Raw genomic sequence first — 11,317 nt, 5'->3', positions numbered from 1 at the left:
ATTCCTGGGCAAGCAATTAACTTCTTCATTTCTGGTCCAAAACCCATATCCAACATGCGATCAGCTTCATCCAAAACTAAATATTTAACTCATTTGAGACCAATCTTTTCTTTACCTATGATATCCATCAATCTCCCAGGAGTAGCACATAATATATTACAGCCTTGTACTATCTGTCGAATTGAATGCCCCAACTGGGTTCCTCCATATATTACAACAGCTCTTACACAAGTCCCAAAAGAAAATTTTCTGGCCTCCAAATAATTTTGCACAGGAGTAAGCTTAGTATAACCAGCTTTAGCAATGTTGTTATTTAGTGTCTGACAGAGATTAGCTTCTTCAAAAGTCAGAATTGCTGGTGGAGCATGGTGTCCAGACACTTCTACAAGAATAGTGTCATATTTGTCAAAGTTTATGCCTGTCTGATAATGTGCAAAGATGGAATCCTCATATTCAGGTGGAGGAGGGGGTATGTAGGTCACTTTTGGCCCTTGAAGGTCACCACCTTCTCCTCCTTCAGTTTCTGACTTCAAAGAATTCTTTCCAGAGCCTGTTATTACTTCTTCATTTAAACCTTTGTAACCACCTCGTCCACCTCTACTACCACTTCTGCTTTGGTAAGTGTCACCATTACGTGCTACTTAATGTTGGTCGTCTTGAACCAAAAAGGCCACCAGTGCGCTGCATGCTCTCATCTTGTTCAGATTCATTATTTTCACTTCCTGGACCAAATCCTCCTTGGCAACCTCGGAAACTACCTCTTCCACCTCTTCTGGATGGCCCCGAAGCTTCTGAATCATTTCCATCTTGATAGCCGCCTCTCTTAGAAAACCCTCGGCTCCATGTTTGATTATCTTCACAATCATTATTAGACTCTTTCCAGAAGTCAGAGCTATCACCTTCTTGAAATTTGTTATGTGAAAAACCTCTGTTTCCAAAATTCTTTCCAACACCAAAACCACCCATTATGGATGTAGTCTCTCTTTTATTAGACTCGCCAGCATCTCTGTTTCCCAAACTCCTCATAGAGGCAAAGCCACTTCTCATGAAATGATCCCTGCGAGAAGGTCCATCCATCTCTGATGATGTAGTTGGAGTCCTGTTAAAAGTATCACCATTTGCTCCAGAAGGGTATCTATCCTTCTCAAACACAGGAATGCAAGAAGACAAATGAGGTTTAGTGATTTCTGCTTCCCAATCTTCATCTCCCATAATGGCTTCAAGGTCTTGGCTCTTCAGGCCTAGCTCTCCCCGGGTCCTCACAGGCTCTGATGCCGCTTAAACGGCTGCACGTGGAGCACGCCAACTCGGTCATTATTGATCTTTACATATGCCCCTGCCACATGGAAAACCCCCCCAAAAAAAAAAAAAAAAAGTATCACCATTTTCTCCAGAAGGCTATCTATCCTTCTCAAACACAGGAATGCAAGAAGACAAATGAGGTTTAGTGATTTCTGCTTCCCAGTCTTCATCTCCCATAATGGCTTCAAGGTCTAATCATTCTAACCACCACTATGTCCCAGGTGATGCTTAGGCTTCCTCTCAAAAATCAGTTCACGGTCTTTAATTCCTCCCTCGAAGGGTTCTTAAACGGCTCCGCTCTTCAGGGCTGGCTCTCCCCAGGTCCTCGCAGGCTTCGACGCCGCTTAAACGGCTCTAGCAAAATTTTTTTAAAAAATTAAACAAATTTGTACTTTGTTCAACTGCTTTAATATATGCTAATCTTCTGCATCAGTTAATTCAAGTATGACAGTGTGTGTATGTATATATATGTATATATATAATTTTAATAAGTATATATATATAATATGCAATTTTTAATTTTTTCTTTTTATGTCTATTTATTTTAAACATTCAATCCTGTTACTTAATTTATAAAGTGAATATTCCAACATATGTACAATTCTCACCAGTCCAGTTCACCATACTAGAAAGTTATCTTTTGCCTTGCCTCTCTATTTTTCTCCTTAATGTCCTTGCTCACACTCTACTCTTTTACCCACCATTTTCCCACAGTGTATCTGGTATTCACAATCATTTACTTAGTTTCTATAGCCTTTAGTCATTCATTTTTGGACATAAAATGCAGACACTCGGTATATATTAACTGGAGACACAATTTCTCTCCTTCATTGTCTGGCTTACTTCACTCAGCAGTAAATCTTCCATATTTATCCACTTTCTGTCAAAAGTCAAGGTCTTGTTCTTTTTTTATGGCTGAGTAGTGTTCCATAGAGTATATGTGCCACAGTATTGACATTTGGGTTGGTTCCATGTCTTAGCAATTGTGAATAATGTCTCAATAAATACCAATGTGCAAGCACTTTTCTGATTAAAAATTCTTCTGTCCTTTAGGTAGATACCAAGAAGTGGGATTGCTGGATCATATGGTAGGATGATTTGTAGGTCTTTGAGGAATCTCCAAATTGTTTTCCAGAGTGGCTAGACCAATTTACGTTCCCACCAGCAATGGAGGAGAGTTTCTGTTTTTTTAATCTTAGCCATTCTGACTGGGGTTAGGTGAGATCTCATTGTGGTTTTTATCTGCATCTCCCTTACAATGAGGGATGATGAACATTTTTTTCATATACCTTTTGGCTATTTGTATGTCTTCCATAGAGAACAGATTTTTCAACTCATTATCCCATCTTTTGATAGAGTTAATCAGCTTTTTTGGGGAAAACTGCATGAGTTTCATGTGCATTCTGATTATCAGTCACTTAACTGATGCATAGTTTACAAAAATATTTTTCCACTCTGAGGGCTATTGATTCACACTAATTATTGTGTCTTTTGTTATGCAGAAACTTATTAATCTGATGTAGTCCCACTTGTCTATTTTTGAGATTACTGACCGTGATTTGGGGGTAGTATTTAAGAAGTCTTTGCCTACCCCCAATGTCTTCCAGAGTTTCCCCAGTGTTTTCTAGCAGCAGGTTTATAGGTTGAGGTCTTAGATTTAGATTTTTGATCCATTTTGAGTAGATTTTTGTCAAAAGTGATAGGTAGGGGTTCAGATTCATCTTTATGCAGGTTGATTGCAATTTTTTCAAGCACCATATGTTAAAAAGTTTTTCTTTTCCAACTGGATTGTCTGGCACCCTTTGTCAAAAATCAGTTAACCATATCTTTGAGGATTTATTTTTAGGGAGTCTGTTCTGTTCCATTAGTCCATCTGTCTGTTTCTGTGCCAATACCATGCTGTTTTGACTATCACAACTTTGTAGTATATTTTTGGTATAGAGAGTGAGAGGCCACTCACTCCCCTCTTCTTCTGTAGTATTGTTTTGGAAATATAAGGTCTTTTACGATTCCAGACAAATTATATGATTGTCTTTTGTAGATCTCCATAAATGTCTCTTGCACTTTGATTGGGTTTCTGTTAAACATGTAGATTAATTTGGGTAGAATTGTCACTTTGATTACATTAATTCTTCCAATCCTGGAATATGGAATGTCCTTCCACTTTTTTGTGTTATTTTAAATTTACTTTTTAAGCTTCTTGTAGTTTTCCATGTGAAGGTCTTTAACTTCTTTGGTTAGATTTATTTCTAGGTATATACTTTCTGTGGCTATGGTAAATGAAATTACTTTTTAAAGTTCTAGCTCAGTCGCCTGTTGTTCATATATAGACATGCTATAGATTTCTGTATATTGATTTTGTATCCTGCAACTTTACTGTATTCACGTATTGCTCCCAGGAATTTTTTCATGGATACAATTGGGTCTTCTATGTACACCTTCATGTCATCTGCAAATAGAGTTTTACCTCTTCTATTCCTATTTGGATGCCTTTAATTTTTTCTTCTTTTCTGATTGTGTTAACTTCCAATACTATATTGAATAGGAGCAGAGGAAGAGGACATCCTTGTCTTGTACCCATTTTTAGTGGAATAGCTTTCAGCTTTTCTACATTCATGATGATGTTCACAATGGGTTATTCATTGTATCTTTTGCCAATATTGCTGAGAGTACTGATTATGAAGAAATTTAATGACTCTTCTATGCCAATATTGCTGAGAGTCCTGATTATGAAGAAATTTGTATCTCATCAAATGCTTTTTCTGCATCAATTGATATGACCATATGGTTTTAATCATTCTTCCGGTTAATATGGTTTATTACATTTACGGTTTTGCATATGTTGAACCAACCTTGTGTTTTTGGAATAAAGTCTACCTGATCATGACTATAACTATAATCACTTTTATAAGTAGTTGAACACTGTTTGATAGTATCCTGCTGAGAATATTTGCATCTATATTCATCAGAGATATTGGTTTATAGTTTTTCTTCCTGGTCTTGTCCTTATCTGTTTTAAAGATAAGGGTGATAGAGGCTTCATAGAATGAATTAGGGAGAGATACACCCTTTTGGTTCTTTAGAAATAACTTGAGCAGAAAAGGGGTCAACTCTTTTTTTGAAAGTTATATAGATTTCAGAGGTGCAGCCATCAGGGCCAGTGCTTTTCTTTGTTGAAAATTATTTATTAATGGTTCAATTTCCTGGCTCAAAATGGGCATATTCAGACTTTCTATATCCTCCTGGCTCAATCTTGGTAGATTATATGTGTCCAGAAACTTGTCCATCTTATCCAGATTGTCTTGTTTCTTGGCATATAGTTACTCATAGTATCCTCTAATGATGTCTTGCATTTCTACTATGTCTGTTGTTATTTTGCCTGCTTCATTGCAGATTTGATTCACCTGGTTCCTTTCTCTCTTCTTCTGAATAAGTCTCACTAGTCTCCCAACTTTTACTTTCATTTATTTTCTGTATAGTTCATTTATTTTCTATTTCACTTATTTCTTCTGGGATCTTTATTATTCACTTTTCCTGGAGTTTTTTTGTATAGTTTTGCTGATGCTTTTCCAATTCACTGAGCATGATGTTAGGTGATCCATTTGCTTTCTTTCTGTCTTCTTCTTATGTGCACTAATTGCTATGAACTTCCTTCTCATGACTGCTTTAGCAGTGTCCCAAAGACTATGGAAACTCATTTCCTCATTAACTTCCATGAATCTTTTGATCTCATTCTTTATTTCTTCAGTAATTGTGAAGTCATTCAGGAGTAGGTTTTTTAGTTTCCATATATTTGTGTATTTTTGAGGGTTTTTCTTAAATTAAAATAAAGTGTAAGTCTATCATGTTTGGAGAAGATGCTGGGTATAGTTTCTATGCCTTTGAATCTGTAGAGGCTTGCTTTGTGCCCTATGGTGTGGTAAATCTTCAAGAAGGTTCCATATGGGGGTGAGAAAAAATTGTATCTTGTGGTTTTTGGATGGAAAGTTCTATAGATGTCCATTTCATTTATGGTATCATTCAGATCCTTTATCTTTTTATCTATTTTTTGTGTAGATGATCTGTCCAGAGAGGTTAGTGAGTTCTCCAACAATTAGTGTGCTGCAGTTCATGTCCCCTTTTAGATCTAACAGTCTTTCTTTCACATATTTGGATGTTCCTATGTTAGGTGCATAGATATTTACAAGCATTATATCTTCTTGATTGATTGACCCTCTTACTACAACAAGTCCCCTTCTTTGTCTCTTTGAACAGTTTTTGTTTTAAAACCTATTTTTATCAGAAATTAGTATCGCAACTCCAGCTCTTTTTTGGTTCCCATTTGCATGGAAAATTTTTTTCCAATCCTTCACTTTCAGTCTATGTATGTCTTTATCCATGAAGTGCATTTCCTGCAGGCAACAAATAGAGGTTTTCTGTTTTATATCCTTTCAGCCAGTCTGTGTCTCTTGTTTAGAGAATTTAATCCATTAACATTCAATGTTATCATCAATTTTACTGGACCTGTCCTGACGTTTAAGTTGGCCATTGGCTTGGTTACCTTTTATTACTTTGTATTTGAATATTCATTCTTTACTTTTCCTGGAACAGTACTTTCTTCAGAGTTTCTGGTGTGGTGTTGGCAAATTTTTTCATGTTCTGTTTCAGAAGATTTTAATCTTTTTTCCCATTTGAAGGATAATCTTGCAGGATATAATAATCTCGGTTGAAAGTGTTTTCTCTCTTAACACTTTAAATACATCTTCCCATTCTTTACTTGTTTGCATTGCTTCCATTGAGAAGTCTGGTGTAAGCCTGTTGAGATGTCATTTGTATGTAACTTATTGTTTCTCTCTTGCCAGATTTAGCATCATGTCTTTATCTGTAGTTTTTGCCAGTCTGGCTAAGATGTGCCTTGGGGAAGATATTTTTGGGTTGATTCTATTTGGGGTCCTTTTTAATTCTTGGGTCTGGATGTTTGAGTGCATCTCTAGACTTGGGAGTTTTTCTTCTAAGATTTCTTGGAATAGATTCCATTAGACACCCTAATATCTGAATAATTAGTATCCCAGAAGGTGAAGAAACAAATAAGGGCATGAAAAATCTATTCCAAGAACTCTTGGAATTAAAAAAAGTAACCAGGCCAAGTTGAGTATAATCAAGTGCTTTACATATGTGACTAGGCCTCTCTAGTGGAGTGCTCATGCCAAAGAACTCTCTTCTAGTGCTTTACTGTGGAAATTTATGAAAACAATCTTAAATGTTTTTTTCTGTGTGTTTTTGCCAATTATAAAAGTAACCTGTGGAATAAAAAAGGACAAATTTCGGAGTATTAGGAATTGGTTTATATATGTGAGTAGGCCTCTCTAGTGTAGTGCCCTTGAAAAATAACTTTGTTCTAGTGCTTCGCTGTGCAGTTATGAACACGTATTTCAATGCTTTTTTCTGTATATCTAACGGACAGGTACAAAAGTAACCTGTGGAATAAATAAAGTACAAACTGAATTTGAAGCAAATGCTTTATATATGTTATAAGGCCTCTCTACTGGTATTGTCCTGCCAAAGTACTTTGTTCTAGTATTTTTCCAGGTGAAGTTATAAACACATTCTTAAATTCTTCTTTCTTTACATCTGTTTGCCAGTTACAAAAGTAACCTGTGGAATAAAAAAGCACAAACATTTTAGTAGAAGCAGTGCTCCATATATGCCACTATGCTTCTCTAGTGGAGTGCCCTTGCCTTACTGTGTGAAGTTATGAACACATTCTTACTTGCTTCTTTTGGTATATTGGTTGGTTTACAAGTTACAAAGGTGCACTGATGGCACAAAAAAGTATGTACTTTGGAGTAGAAGCAAGTGCTTTATATATATGACTAGGTCTCTCTAGTAGAGTGCCCATGCTGAAGAATTTTTTCTAGTGCTTGCTGTGTGATGTTTTGAACACATTCTTAAATGTTTCTTTCCATATATCTGGCTCCAAATTACAATAGTATCCTGTGGAATGAAAAAAGTACAAAGTTCAGAGTAGAAGCAAGTGCTTCATATGTGTGATTAGGTCTTTCTAGTGGCATGCCTGTGACAAAGAACTTTTTTCTAGTGATTTGCTGTGTAAAGCTATTAACACATTCTTAAATGTGTGCGTCTCTCTCTCTCTCTCTCTCTCTCTCTCTCTCTCTCTATATATATACTAAACCTCTCCACAAAAGTACACTGAAGAAATGAAAAAGCATAAACTTTAGAGTAGAAAAGTGCTTCATATATGTGACTAGGCTCCTCTAGTGGATGGCAGTTGCCAAAAAATTTTGTTATAGTGGTTTGCAGTGTTAAGTTATAAACACATCATTACATGCTTCTTTCCATATAACTGTTTGCCAGTTACAAAAGTAACATGTAAAATGAGAACAGCACCAACTTTGGAGTAGAAGCAAGTGGTTTATATATATGACTAGGCCTCTCTAGTGGAGTGCCCTCTCTAAAGGACTTTGTTCTAATGCTTTGCTGTGCAAAGTTATGAACACATTCTTGCATGCTTGTTTTCATATATTGGACTGGTTGCAAGTTATAAAAATACACTAAAGGAATGAATAAACTAAAATCTTTGGATATTCTGTGACAGCATTTTGATTTGGTTGAGTCTGGAAGTGCTGAAGAAAGAACCAGAAAGAGCCTGGGGGTGGGAGAAGGAGGGGTTGGTAGCAGAGAGTGGTAGGGAGGCCTTGGGAGGTACAGCCAAGGATCTTGTAGCTGTGATGCTGCCCAGTGGTTGTTTTTGATCTGCAGTTGGAGGGTGACTCATCTTGGCCCCCACCCCCCTTGGTGAAGAGCAGCAGCAGTGGGGCTGGAGGGAGTTGTTGGTGGAGGCTGATTGGAGAGGGCTGAATGAGAGGGCAGAAGGGAGGTTTGAGGTGTTCCTCCTGCTGGGCAAAATCAGAGGCAGCAGTAGTGACAAGGTGGCAGCAGTGACCCATGGAGATGGCTGCTCTAGTGGGAGAGGCAGTGGCTTGCTGAGGAGGAAGAGGGAGAGAGGGAGGCAGAAGCAGAGGTGGTGAAGGATAATGCTTGGACAGAAGATATGACTACCATTTTCACTAAGGCCTAGAATTGCCTACTATACAAGCAGTCCTGATCAGGCAATACACAAATGGCCCACGGAAGCCAGAAAAATTTATTTTCAGGTTTTACATGACCTGCCATGCAACAAAAATTCCCTGAACTGCCTGAAGTTATTGTATCCAGGTGCATGTTGCCCAATAGCAACCTGGATACATGCTGTGCCATTCTCTCTCAGGAGAGTACAAGGTATCTTTATGGTGAAGGAGATTTTAATTTTTTAGATGATTCTGGAATTTCTGTTCTACACAATCACATGATTTCTCTCAGCTTGGACTTGCAGTCACAGAAGATTACCACAATGGCATAGAAGGATAAGAATGAATGGATGTAGGACTCTAACACACAGCATTAGCGGTGGACAATTTCAAGGTGTTCAGTCCAATAATAAGCTGGTTTATCAGTAGACACAGACAGCACCAGCTCAAGTTCCTCAGGTTTTCAATGTTTTTTGACTGTCCAGTATGTCTTGTGCTTTGAATTCACTTAGGCACCAAAGGAATGTCCAACCTTTCTCAACAAACTCTTAGATTTAATCTTATTATGGTAACTTTAGCCTCAAATATTCAGACTGGTCATAATATTTCTACATCTTTGCACATCCATGGTGTATCTCCACCTGTACTTAACAGTCCACAGGGAAATTCTATCTACATTAGGCCTTACATTACAATTCATAGTAGAGCAGCTCAATAGGCACAGGAACATTCTGACTGTGTATTTCAGTTTAAGCCCAAACCCTCAACAAGTCTATCAACCATCGCAGCCTGATTCCTGGACTATTTATCCTGCATCTAATCCTCTGTAACATACCTCAACCCAACAAACAAATTAGCAAGGCCACCAGATCTCTTATGTCTACATGCCCATCAGTTCACCTACTAATTCACAACCACTGATAATTCACTGGCGTGGTAGCTCACAGTCTTCTGCTCATAGCCAATAAAACATTCAGAATATTTCAAAAAGACCTTAAAAAAAACAGATTGAGATAAAATTTGAACCCCCACAAAGAAACAGTTCTTCAAAATCATATTCTTCTTGACCTCAAGCCTCCAGAAGTTCCTCTTCAGTTAACAGCCAGAATTTAAATAGAGATCAGTCCATTGCTTACATAGCTGCCAGTCCCCCCAATACTGATGAGGTGGTGTCCCATAATCAACCTAAAGTCTATATTTCAGCTAATGTCACCACAGGAAATGAACAGATCATGTAGAATCAGCCTACACTTTTCATATACACAAACTCTGGAGCATCTGCTGCCTCCAGGAATATGCCTGGGCAAGTAAGCATGGGTCCTGCCTTTATTCATCATCACTCTCCCAAAAAGTTGAGCAATTGGCAATAACTCAACGACTTCTCCTTGAGCGGTGGTCACTCAATCCAATACAAAATACACTTTCAAAATTACCATTTCTCCCAATAAAGCACCTACAGTTTCACCAGGGATGGTATCCCCTACCTTTGAACTTACAAATCTCCTAAACCATCCTAATCATTATGTAGAAACAGAGAATATCCAGCACCTCATGGACCCTACCTTAGGAAATATGCACAGAGGAAGTGAAGCACAGAAATTGAGTATGGGATCTGATGATGTTGCCTACACACAAGCTCTATTGGTACATCAGAAAGCCAAAATGCAATGGCTTAAAAAGTTGAGATTCAGAAGAAAAAGTTGAAAAAACTAAAATCTGAGGTCAATGAAATGGAAAATAATCTAACTCAAAGGTGCCTGAAAAGATCAAATTCTATATCCCAATTTTCCTCACTCAAAGAAATGCAGCTATTGAGAAGTTATAATAGATAACTCCAGATTTGTGAAGTTCTTCTCCTATCCATTGACACTATGCATCAGCACAGTGTCAATTGACTGCTTAATCAAAGAAATATATCTTTTTCAAGCCTAAGGGCTATATTTTAATGCTAGTACCATTCATAACTTTTATAACAATATTGGATTTGTAGGTCCTGTGCCACAAAAATACAAAGATCAAATATCCACCATTAAAACAACAAAGACTCAAGACACAGATGATGATGAGGGGTCTCGGTACTGCCTGTACTTTTTTGAACCATCCAACTTTAATCCTCTGTGAGATGTGAGATGCCAAGGCATTTCTGAGCCAGAAGGCCCTATATCTCCTCTAAAGTAACATCTGAAGTTCAAGGAACTTGTTTGTCATCAGAGAACAGTTTCACTGGTACATAGGATTTTGTCAGATTGAAGGTGTGACAAGATGGCGTTGTGTTAATACTAAATGTCAGCCCACAGAGCTAATAATACCTCAGTGTTATGTCCTAAATGTCAGCCCACAGAGCTAATAATACCTAAGTGTTATGTTCTGGGTAGGTAAAGTTCATCACAAGGAAGGTAATCTGCTAAAAGATGAGGCTGCTGCTGCCCCACTGTGTACAGTGTTACCATTGTCCCCTTATAGATCACTCAGTGTGTTCATGCCTAGCTGTTCCCAGTACATTTTCCCCCTCATGTCTGTACTGAATTTTGACAGGATGAAGGAATGGAATGATAGCTGTTTTTTTATTTTAAAGCTTGAAGTGAAACACTATATACATGAAGAAAAGGAAGAAGGTTTAACTATTTAAAAACTATTTGCTGATGCATAGTGCCAATGGATAGGAGAAGAACTTCACGAATCTGTGGTATTCATGGCCTTGTCTTTGTCTTCCCTATGGAAAACATCTCCCTCAGTGAAGCCAGTATCTGGGGTCTCAAGTGTAAAATGAGAGCAGCATGGGTGGTCTGTACCAGCACACAGCAAAACACACCAGAGCTTTTCCTCCTCTACAGATATCTTGAGTGTGCTTTGTGAAAAACCCATAGCTAACATCAAACTGGTAAAAGATAAGAATGCCCACTTTCTCCCCTTTTTAATAGAGTACAGGAAGTCCTAAATAATGAGAA

At 37.7% G+C, this 11,317-nt stretch overlaps 2 pseudogenes; one reads left to right on the top strand and one right to left on the bottom strand.

The window, feature by feature from the left end:
* The window catches only part of LOC102475319 (putative ATP-dependent RNA helicase DDX4 pseudogene), a 1,998-nt pseudogene extending 786 nt beyond the window's left edge, over nt 1–1,212 (bottom strand).
* A 7,294-nt stretch (nt 1,213–8,506) lies between these two features.
* On the top strand, nt 8,507–10,516 carry LOC102474890 (TGF-beta-activated kinase 1 and MAP3K7-binding protein 2-like; annotated as a pseudogene).
* The last annotated feature ends 801 nt before the right edge of the window (nt 10,517–11,317 follow it).

This window comes from Tupaia chinensis, unplaced genomic scaffold (genome assembly GCF_000334495.1).
Source record: "Tupaia chinensis unplaced genomic scaffold, TupChi_1.0 Scaffold000678_1, whole genome shotgun sequence".
Lineage (NCBI taxonomy): Eukaryota > Metazoa > Chordata > Mammalia > Scandentia > Tupaiidae > Tupaia > Tupaia belangeri.
This window is presented reverse-complemented; position numbering and strand designations above follow the sequence as displayed.